This window comes from Electrophorus electricus, chromosome 5 (assembly GCF_041902795.1).
Source record: "Electrophorus electricus isolate QZ-2024a chromosome 5, ASM4190279v1, whole genome shotgun sequence".
NCBI lineage: Eukaryota > Metazoa > Chordata > Actinopteri > Gymnotiformes > Gymnotidae > Electrophorus > Electrophorus electricus.
The window spans coordinates 30,634,946-30,647,170 of NC_137501.1; positions in this window are offsets into that span (position 1 = coordinate 30,634,946).

The window sequence follows — 12,225 nt, forward strand, 5'->3', positions numbered from 1 at the left end:
GAAGTCTTGGTATAAATAACTATGTATACGAGGGTGTACTTTAAAGGCTGCGAAAGGCGATTAGGGGCACCAGACCCCATTCCATTTCAAATAGTGTAATTAGGAGGCAGAAGTGCTTCTACCCTGGTTTAGAAAAAGCATGCATTAAGAATTTCACAGTGTCTGGGGTTATCATGAGCCCTGGATTGTACATGTGCTCTAGGTTTTCAGTAGGGAGGAGACTGAGAAACAGTTCTTGATAAAGTTGCAATCAGCTGCATTAATAATGTTATCTGCAACATTATGTGCACAGTAAAAGCTTTTGGCAGCATTCTTCTGGTGCAAGCCTTGGTTCCTGAGGCACCAGGAGGACTGGTTGCAGTGACCTTAGCACAAGTTCTTTTGCATTTATTGATCTCTGTATAACACAAAAGACAATTCACCCATCTAGACCCCCCCCCCCCCCGGAGCATGAGATGCTGTGGTCAACGTGGAAGAAGGAACTTGGCAGGTTAAGATGGTGGGGAAAAATGCTTTATTATAAAATCACACAGTGAGACAGCCATATTATTTCAGGTAGAAATGTAAGTGTTTTTCCTCCACAACAGGGGTAGATACAGGATGTATAAATACAGGAGGTATTTCTGTTTGAGATTGGGAATTCAGTTAGTCACCAAACACACAATGTCATTCATTTGTATTTATTCTGTCCTCTAAGCAAACAGTTGGGTGCTTATAGAATTCTGACCCAAAATCTTGTATTGGGGAATGCATTATATTACTGTACTTAAATATTAATGCACAATTTTACATGGCTACAAATTATATGTGGGTTTTATGCCTAATTGGTAAATTAATTTAATATCCAATTAACCTAAGATAAACTATCATAACTCAGAAGTTCACCGGTGAAAGTATGACATGAAAGGGCATGGCTGTTGTGCTTCCAGTCATTTCGTGTGACTCATCATATTCTGCATTGCAAATGAAGCATGTTGCATGTTCTTCCAGATAAGAGGTCTGCTGTCTCGTGAAACCGCTTAAAATTGCTAATTAGCATGATAAGGGGATGCATTTTATTTGATCAATATGTAATGCAAAACCTATACTGAGACAGCTATTACAGAGGTGTGCAAATACATCACAAAGACTAATAGGAACAGGGATTAAATCTGGCAAGACAAAAGTACTTGGGATTAACTGTAATGTTGATTTTGTATTGAAGTCTAAACATTTAACTTGTGCTTTGCAAAAATGGAACAAAATACACCTTGAAAGAGCCTTAATGAGCAATTACTCCTTAAGTGCATTATCTGAAGACTTTTTTTTACTAATCCAAGCTTTTCTGTTTAAAGGGGAAGATTTATGTTGTGTCCCTGAAAGTTTGAGAACTCTGTGGGTTACTATTTACATAAAGGAAAATAAGAAGTGCCAAATACAAATGACAGCAAATGCTTTGAACTATAGTTGAGCAAACATTTATTATTTAACTGTATGATGAAAAAGAGAGAAAAGACACAATGGTACACAAACACACATGACCCCCCCCCACACACACACACACACACACACAATGAGAGACACGTTTGTCATCATTCCATTTCTACAATCCAATGTAATAATTTCAGGTAGATTGAACACTGCTGTAGATATTTGTATAACTCCCTAATACACTGATCAGACATGGAAACACAACAGACATTAACCAGGCTTTGGAGACAGGAATGAGCATAAACGATTTATTATAAGAGCGCTAATCAAAAGCCAGGCATGAGTTAATGATCCAAATACCAGGAGAAGCAGTCTATACAAGAAACCAAACATAACGGGCCACAAAACCGCAAAGATGGTAACCAATAAACAAAACCGCACACAGAGAAACCAGCAGAGGAGAAGCTACTCAGTGTGCATGCACAAGACATGGCAGTACTTTGCAATGAGAAAAGAGAATTGGGCAGACTAAATAGGTGAGTGTAATGAGGAACAGGTAAGTACAGTTGATAATCAACAGAAGCTGAACGGAGAAGAGAGCTGTGATTGGTGGATCAGAGTGACAGACGGGCAGCTGAAAGGTGGAGAATGGGGAACGTAGTCTGTAGTCATGATCATGGGCTCACTGATCCACACAGGGGAGCAAATGCTAGCCTCTCTAGTCGGATCCCATCGAAGAGCTACTATAACCTAAAAGTTAATGCTGGCTGTGTCAGATAGGTGGCACCAGGGAGGACTATCCATTGAGGCCTCACCTTGCAATTTAAGGAACCTGCTGCTAATGTCTTGGTATCAGATACCTCAGGACACCTTCAGAGCTCTTGTGGAATCAATACTGTGACAGGTCAGAGCTGAATATACATTCTAACAGAGCTGTATGTACACACAAAGAAAATCCAGTCTAGAGCTTAACATGTCTAGAATTGAAAAACGTTTGAGTGATCTTTTTGGAAAGGAATAGGGGATCTGTTTTGATTTTTCATGGTGTGGCAGATTTTGTGGAGAGATCAAAGCTGACTGTAATAGTAAATTGTTGAGTTTTTGTTCAGTGCACAAAATCACACCAGCACAGCTTTAAATCCCTGTAAAAAGTCCAAAATAATTAGTTTTAATTTAGAAGTTTATTAAAATTATGAATACTAACTTATTTATTACCCACTATGAACAATAATCCATTGCAATAGATATCCAGTGACAAAATATAGAGGAACAATGACAGATGTGCAAATGCATTTCAGTTGCACAGTGGCTAAATTTGTGACTTCTTCACATTTGTTATATATATAAATAAAATCATCCAGTGTCAGAATCACCGTGGCCTTCTGTGATACCCACAGAAGTTCCATCCTCCATCCTCCATCCTTCCTTCATGCGTACATAGCTCTGATACACAGTGTGGTCTGGACTCCTGTTGCAGTCTGACACACTAAAAGGTATGTCACGTGTGAAATAAAAGGTACAAGTGCCAAGGTGTGTGTGTTAAGGTCAACATTCCCACCACAATTGTAATTCAATGAAGGCCATAGTTCATTCTCAGAGCTTCTCAGTCCTTCAGAGTTGGTTCGAATCTACACTGATTAAATGGTGGTTTGATTCTGCTGAAAGTGTTCTGGGAGTGAAAGCCTTTGTGTAAATAGTGTTACTTAGAATCAGTAACTTCTAACCAACACTTATCATTTAGCCATGCCTTCATTTTCATGCTTTCAAAGCTGAGTGACACCTTTGTCTTCCTTTCCTGGTAACTTATGCCAGTTGCTCTTTGATGGATGCTATTGCAACTTTTACGTTTACACACAAGGTAGCGATTAAGATGAAGTTAGCCAGCCCCTCTCAGCACTTCATCACTTTGGAATAAAGGGAACAGTAGCGTGGCGTGCACAGTTTGAGAAGGGAGCATTCATTAAGCCCACAGCAGCTGCCTGCTGATGACCGCAAGGAAGCCATGTTCCTGGGCCTTCATCAGATCAGTCAGCAGGGAAGGAGAAAATTGCAGCCAACTTTTCAATAATACCTGAGTACACACGATCACTAGAAAATCTATATTGGTGTGCCTTTCCAAGGTTCTATGGCACCTTGTGATTTATTGAGAGACAGCCTGCCTTGCATGTTAATCAAATCTACTCTGAATGAAGATGAAATTGATAAGGGGCACATGCATAGAGTATGCACAGATTAGGCTCCTGACCTTATTCAGAATGTAACAGCAGTGTCCATTTAACAATTTGGAGGATGATCCTAGCCCATATAGAACCGTCATCTTAGCACATTGACCTGTCAGTCTCGCTGTTACTCATGGAACTATTGCCACAGAATTCAAACGACCACAAGAAGACTCCAAAAATTGTTCCATCCATGGAGAGGACAGTTCAGTAGGGAATGCTCCTTTTGTTTGTTGCTGGATTGTATTTATGTTGTCTTGTTTTGCCAAACTGCCAGAAGGAGTGGCTCATGAAACCATGAAGTGTAAGGATTTACTCCAGCACTATCTACATTTCAGCACCACAGACAGCAGCCGGTTTAGACAGCAGCCGGACTGTGTCGAGATAAACACACAAAGGACAAAGGGACTGGGCACAACTTGGCTATGAATTCATAAGTGCCAGGAAAACACTGATCAGAACTGGCTTTGGACCTGTGGCTCCACACAACTCACACTAAGAAAAACAACAAAAAACAAGTTCATGGTATACTCATACCTGTGGTGCTATGCTTTCACAGTGTGGGAACTTAACCTCTTAAACTGCAGGTTTATTAATCTTAACATGTATTATTGAGTAACTACACTGAAACTACTATGAATCATCTTATTAGAAAATCAAAATAATGGAAAATGGTCAGATTATATTTAAATATTAATAGCATTTTATTACACTGAGATGCATTATCTCATCAGGTGGTATTTGAGCGATTAGTGCTTTAATAGCTATATATTTTTTACTTATGTGTGCAGAGGTGGGGTTTCCTGTGTGTTCTCTTGTGGGTCTCAGCATTTCCTGTCCATTTATTCCTGTTTTGAAAACAAAAGATCATCATCTTCCCCTGTACCCAGTGTCAGACCCCCTGGGGGCTGCGGGTTCCAATATTCTATTTCCAATAGAGGGTACGCTGTGCTGCCACTTCTCATCGGTGAGTGAGTGACTGTAAAACCTGATCTGTCCTTGAGTCTGAAAAATGCACTATATAAGTGGAAATGATGATGATGATGATGAGTGCAATGTGTCATGCAAGATGCAAGACACTGATAACCCACATCACCATTTTACAGTCTTTTTGAAGCACACTTTGTCTTCAGCATCTGTCACACTGCCCTACTCCACCAAGATGAACACCAAATCCCATCATGCCTCAGAACACCGGAGATCGGCCTCTGCAGAATATTGATTACACCTGACTCTAATTATCCTCTTAATATTTAAGTAAAACTGCAACCATTCATCAGTGTGGAGTTTTGCCATTTCATTTTGTGTACTAAGCGTTATTTTTTGGATTTTTTTTCCATGTTTTCAACATGTTTGGATTGCGATACTTTTAGTTTTACTCACGTTGCACATTTATTGTTACCCTGGTTTTGACTCATACCTGTACCTGACTTTGATTTGGAAAACCTTACCTGTTTGTTCATCCTCTGCATTACTTCTGATCGTGCCTGTTTTTGGATCACGTCTTGCCCCCGTCTTTCCCTAAGTAAATCATTATTCAACATTGTAATCCGCAAGTGTCCTTATTGCCTTCGGCCATTACAGCTTTGGCAAGAATCATTTATCAATAAGGTTTCAGCTTGGTCTATATCTGGAAAAACTTCCGTGTTTGAATTCTGTTGAGTTACATTGTCAGTGCATGGTGCATGCTGTCAAAACCCTAGAGAGGCATTGAAATGAACTCCTCATCACTCCCATTCATGTCTGACATCTATCAAAAACAATTTAAGAGGAAGGCATGCAGTATCATCAGGGACCACACACACATGAACTGAGATCTCTTCACACATAAGGTTTAATACCATTTGACAATGTTTAATTGTAAATGTCTCAGTATTACCACAGCTTTTGCACCATTTAATGTTACTATGATGATCTAAACTGTCTGCATATCACTTCCCTTCTGTACTGTGTTTATTATGTGTCTATTCAATTATTGTCTATCTGTTTTATCACAGTAACCTGGGAAACTCATTTCCCACATTTGCAATGGAATAAAAAATGTGACTAAAAATTATTATTTTTTTAATTTAAATAACCTTTATTTTCAATAATCGAACCCAATTGTGATACAGTGATGTGTTTAAAGTCCAAGTGTTTCTAGTCTGTCCCTGTATAGAAGTCCCTAACATAATTAATTAGGATATTTTCTTGGGGGAGCCCTTTTGGATTTGAGCAAAAAATCTGTAGCCAAGTCCTCAACTGAACAGGCCTGCTCTCTAATGTGGTGACATCAACCCTGCAACTGAACTCTGATTCAGTTGAATTAAGAGCAATCACACTGAACAAATAACCTGAGTGTAGGAAAACATTACCTGATGGGAGAAATCAATCATTCTTTGCCTGAAGTGGCTTAATTACGCATGTTAGGACGTAATGGAGCAATTACATGAGTGTGTTTTGTGCAGAGGTAAATTATTTATCCTCCCAGGAGGCTTCGTGCGAGCAGAAGAGAGAACTGATCAGCCCAGTCAGCTGCAGAGCTGTTGAGAGCATGTCATTTCCATGATGCATTTCCTCTCAGTAACAGGGCTTTAACTGGAGTCCAATGCCTTAACTGTCCAGAGAGCTTGAGGGTTGTTTTTCAGGGAAGTGGCGAACACATTCCACTGGATGCAGTGAACCTCATCAAACCCTACGTGTGACTGCAGTGATCTTTACATATAGGCCACCTTTCTATCTTTTTATCAGCACCTGCCATGTAATGAAAGTCTGTTTCACCTGTGCACCTGCTGCTCTATCAAATATAATGATAATGGCAAGTGAATTTGTCAAGTGAGTTTGTTGTTTAACAAACTCCAGCACTTATTGCTTATAGTACTTATCATTGTTTAAGATAGATCTTATGTATTTTGTACTTCTAGGTATCAGCAGTGATCCCTGTAGTTCTACAGTATTCTAGTCCATTGGTATATTGGACTCTAACCTGCTGTACTGCACTAGGATGTGTTCTATGAGAAAATGACAAAGCACTTGTGTAAGTCGCTCTGGATAAGAGCGTCTGCTAAATTCCGTAAATGAATTCACATCCCTAAGTTTGAAAAAAAGATGACTTATGTTTTTGGATCCCCCTGTGCCCCCATCAACCTATATGGAAGCCACACATTTATGAGCTGAGGACATCATCAGTGTCATGGATATGATGGGACTTGAGAGAATTGTAAATTCATTTTGGTTTCAGCTTGGAAAAAAGGGAACACAAAATTCCTGTTTATTAAAAGCCTTAAAGTGTTCAGGAGTTCCTGCATTAGCTTGTCTGTCTGTTCACGCCCTCGCCCTAAAAACAGGATTACACAACAATACGAAATGATAGAGAATGATAGTGATGCAGTTCTGTATAAAACGGTGATATTTAAAATTAATGCCATGAAATTAAGTTTTGAAACGTATAGGCCTGCATGAATATATGGTTTGTGGTACTATGCCGGACAATGGCACCACAGACTAATCAACTTCTCCACGTGCATGGCTTAGTGTATTTAAGAAGATGACACCCCTACGTTATAGTGCTGGCTTTTCTTACCATATTGTCCTGTGACCCCCAAAACTGCAGCTGAACTTGACAGCTAATACAGCTTTCAGTGTGCAGCTAACGGCGGATAACAACGCAGGCTACAGGGATGCCGTTACCAGTTGGCAACAGGTTGAAACCGCAGACTCCCTTGTCTTATTCAGGAGGTTGCTGTTTATTCTCTGCCTCAGACAAACACATTGGGGCAAAGAGCAAGGTTTGCAGTCCTCAGAAGCATCTGAGGGATGTGGTAGTAATAAGCAGCTAAGCACAGCATATTTCTTTCATATTTCAGAACGCGGTCAGGTCTGTCATTATGCAGGCGTGTGCACATTCCCCTATTTAGCTCAGCTGCATAGCTTGGATGTGCCAATGAATGAGCACTCCTACTGGAAGCATACATTATGTGCACATGGAGTAACATGGTGAATGAGACCACTTATATTCTTGGTATGAGAAGACATTGTACCACTAAATACAAAATACAGAGATTTTTTTCCTTTCAAATAGCTTTGGAAATTTCAACAGCAGCCATGACTTAGTTTGGCAAGATGTTCTGTAACAAATGTTGCCTGTCTGAAATATTTTCAGTCTCTGAATCATGTAATATGCAACTTTTTTCTTTTTTCTGACTCAGCAAATTAAGGTAGTTCTAGAATTATTATTAATTTTGTTAATAATCAATAAACCATTTCCATTATTGAGTAGGGCATTAGTGTCCGTACTTCAATACTCCTCCATAGTGCTTTGCTAATTGTTAATCAATTAATGCATTTCCCTGATGAAAATATATTGATAAACACATATCGAGCACTTGATTAGATCTGTGGGTCTCGTGCACTGACTTAGGTGCAGCTTGCTCATAGGTACATTGTATAAGTGCACAATTGCATTCTGTTACCCATTTGTTAGAATGCTCAGTTTGCCAGCTGTCTTTTATCCCATTCATAACTTTTGGAGGCAGCAGTTACGCTGGCATTGCTGTAGTACTGTATTGGGTGTTACACTGTCACAACTGCCTCACCTCTGAGGTGCACTTAAAAGATAGACTTCTCTAATACAGTCCATATGTTTACTCCCAAGTATGGGCAGTAATGTAGCACTGAAATATTATGAGCATGAGAGCATGTTTCCATTCTCCCTGCTGCTGTGAGTAAACACCTGTCAAACGTTGCCCTACTGAAATGTCAGCTTTGTTAGCAAAGATGTCTGCTGGCCATAAAGGCCCTCCTGCTCCTTCTGAAGACTGACAGATCATAAATCATATAAAGTGTTTTCATTCTACCCCTATAGGGAATATGGAAAGATCCTGTGAGAAAGCGGCTAACTTCTGAGCACTCCAAAAGCTTCTTTCTGTGGTGTATGAGCTCAAGACAGCATTTCTAAGGCACCTTGGGACAATCTTTATGTGCAGTGTTGATTAAAAAGTGACTCCAGCCGAATCGGTTAACCTTTTTAAAATGCAATCCTTGGTCATATGTATAAATAACTGTGCTTTCAAGGACTGAGGTAGTGTAGTACATAATGTTAAAAATGTACTCCGAGGCAGTCAAATGCAAAGCCCAGAGACAGATGGGGGTGCACTTCTGGTTTCAGCTCCCATTGCATCCTTTATCAAAAAGATCTTCATTCATAGCTCATTCATTTTTGTAAATGCCTGACATCTCCTGGTATATATCCCCCCCCCACTGCTGCCACCAGTGTTGTGTTCCATGTGTGGGTTGTATTTGTCCCACTTGGTTCCATTTCCAGTCCACTTCCCCTGTAGTGTAACTCTAGTACTCATTTTGTATGCTTCCCCTCTGTGCATCATGTGATTTTCTGCATGACTGAAGCAGCATGACTGGTCTTCAATCTTCACACATTCACACGTTACGCCACTGCTGTGCTCACTTCATTGGCTTCCAGTAGGTGCACACATCAGATTTAAAACCTTGATGCTTGCCTACAAAGCCAAAAATGGGCCAGCGCCTCCATACATGAGGTCAAAGGTCAAAGCCCAAGCCGTACCTTGAATACTTCGAACCTCAAGTACAGCTCGGCTAGAAATAGCATGCGTCAAGTCTCGTGGAAGACAAGCATCGAGACTATTCTCTGTCCTATTCTCTGTCCTGGCTCCCAGTTTGTGGAATGAACAGACTTGCTGTCCTTGCTGAAACTGCTTGCTGTCCGGACAGCAGAGTCCCTTGCAGTCTTCAAATGCAGACTGAAGTCCCATTTATTCAAGGAATATTTAAATGACCACTGAACCTGCTCCTATATTGACTAATTTAAACTAGTACTTATTGTAGGGCATTGTTCATTACACTGATGTTGTCTAACAAACTCTAGTCCTTATTGTTTATTGCACTTATCATTTTTAAGAGTGACCTTATGTATTTTGTACCTCTAGGCATCAGCATTGATCCCTGCATTTCTACAGTATTTTAGACAATTGGTATATTGGACTCTAACTTACTCTACTGAGTAAATGACAAAGCAGTTTTGTAAGTCGCTCTGGATAAGAGCGTCTGCTAAATGCCATAAATGTAAATGTAGAGGGGACTGTTTAAGGATACTGTAAACAGAGGTGGCCAGCTTTATGCTCTCTTCTTTTTTGTTCTTGTAATTGTCTTGTAACATTAAATTGTGATACAGAGACAGTAGTCAGGAAAAGCTCCCTAAGGCCGTGAGGAAGGAAGCTTGACTCAAAGGGGAAGCCCATCCTCCTCTGGGTGACACTGGATACAAACAAAATAAGCAACAGAGAACAAAAGTGATAATAAGAATGAATGAATAATACAGGTCTATTGTGAGCTGCTAAAAAGCCTAGTCTGCTTTTGATGAGTGTGTGTCTGGAACAGGAACAGCTGCACTCCCCTGTTCCCACAAAACAAACAGCAGTTTACTCTCAGTCACTCTCGGTGCCCATGAACCCCCAGATATACACCTTTACCTAGAATGAGAGGTATTTAATCAAATGCCTAGACATATAGACTGAGTCCAAGAGTTCGCTATGGTACTGTGGGGCATAGCTGGAAGACATTTATTAGAAGTATTAGCAGTAACGTGGTCCAACATTAAAACACCCGATAACATTATGATGAAAAGAAATGAAACACAAAGAATATACAAATGGGAATAAACTACAATATATGCACTGAACATAGAAATAGCCAGAAACCACAGAGTAAAGCATAACACAAGGCAAGAGTGTTATACAAGCACTGATAAGAGGCCTAATAAGAATACTTCTGTTCCAACTGGTTTAAGGGAGAGAAAGTTTCTAAAATTATAGTGTCTGATGTCTTTGACACATTTCTGATTAATAAGTTATTTGTCCTCTGGTTTGCCTGAAACATGCAACTGAGTGTCATCAGCATAGCAGTGAAAATAAGCGCAGAGTTTATGACTCATTTCACCCAGAAGTAGCATATAAAAAAAAAAAAGCAGGTGCCCTAGAACATAGCCCTGTGTGACCCCAAAACTAACCTTGGGGTATGCTGAAAAGTCACCATTTATGTTGACAAACTTGTAATGATCGGTTAAGTATGATCTAACCAGCATTCAGTCATTTAGACAAGGTTTGATGATATCCCAGTCAAAATTGATAAATGTTGGAGATTTGCAATAAAGCTTGGTGCAGCAGTTGACATAGAGGTAAGATGAAATGTGTTTATAACATAAGTAAATTTGGGGGTTTGTTTCTTATTTTGGCCTGGGTTGCTTCCGAACTCAAACTAGTGTATGTCACAAAGTTTCAAAATGTAATGTTATCTTGGTATATTTTCCCTCATTGTCTTTTTTCCTTCACTCACACTTACATACATTATTCATGGGTTAAAATGCTCTAATCTAACAAACAAGACATACTGAAAAGTAATGCTTCACAAACCTGTTCTTTTGCAATCCTGAGTTGGCAATATGCAGCTGGCAATGTCTCCACAACAATGGGTAAATACTCAAGAGAAAGTACTGTGGGTGAAGGTGAGCAGGCACCACAACAGGGAAAGGCTTTCTGAGACTCTATAAGCTTTCCATTTTCACAGTTTAGGGTGTAGGCCTATATTCCTAGTACTTCTCCACAAATTGGACTGAAAGGATAACAATGATAATAATTATTATTAGTAGAAGAATTATAATACAATAAATAGAGAATACATAGGATTATAGTTTTTTTTACATCCTTCTCAACTCAAGGTTTTTGCCAAATATAAAATGTTACAGAAGCAGTTTATTATAGTTAAATTGTGATGCTGGCAGCACAGATGAAGCGAGAGGCAAGTCTGAGCTGAAGTGTTCTTTATTTTCCATTCGGACAATAAGGAACGAAAATCCACAAACAACAAAATATGCTGGTAGCAGTGCGATAAGCAGCTGGTCTCACAGCAGTAGTCCGTCAATGTGCAGCGTCCTCTCTCGGGACCTGCAGGATTAAATAGGGGAGTCAAGTTAGAACAGGTGTAATGCATTAATATGTTGGTGATTGGGAGCGTAGCAGAACAAAAGTACGGCCCCTCTCAGGAGTGGGTGTGTCCTTTCTGGCTGATGGCCGGCCAACTGTGACATAAATATGGTTGGATTAAATGGAAAAATAAAATGAAAAATCAAATGCAAATCAAGAGGACAAATATTGTGCAGTACTGTGAAGTAATCATTTAAAAGACAATTATAAGACAATTTTAAAATATCCTTTCAAGTGTACCTGCAGCAAGAAAAACAAAGTGCACAGTTAAAAGTCAAAAATATACGATATCTTAAAATCGTGCGAGGCAAAAATACAGATCTCTGGATGTCAAGTCATGGCATGAGGTTTTGGCATTATTAAGAAATATTATTTTAGTTGCCTTTAAAGTGCATGTTCCCTGTGTCTATGGTTCTGTAAATTACTGAAGTACAGGAGGTATGAACAGGTAATGACCCAAGAGCACAAGTTTCAAGCTTCACTCTGAGAACCAAGCCTTAAGCATGGCACAATTATGTGATCCCACACACCCCTCACATAAATTCTCTCTCCTACCATCTGGGAAGAGGCATAAAGACCCTTAAAGCCAGACTGTGCAATAG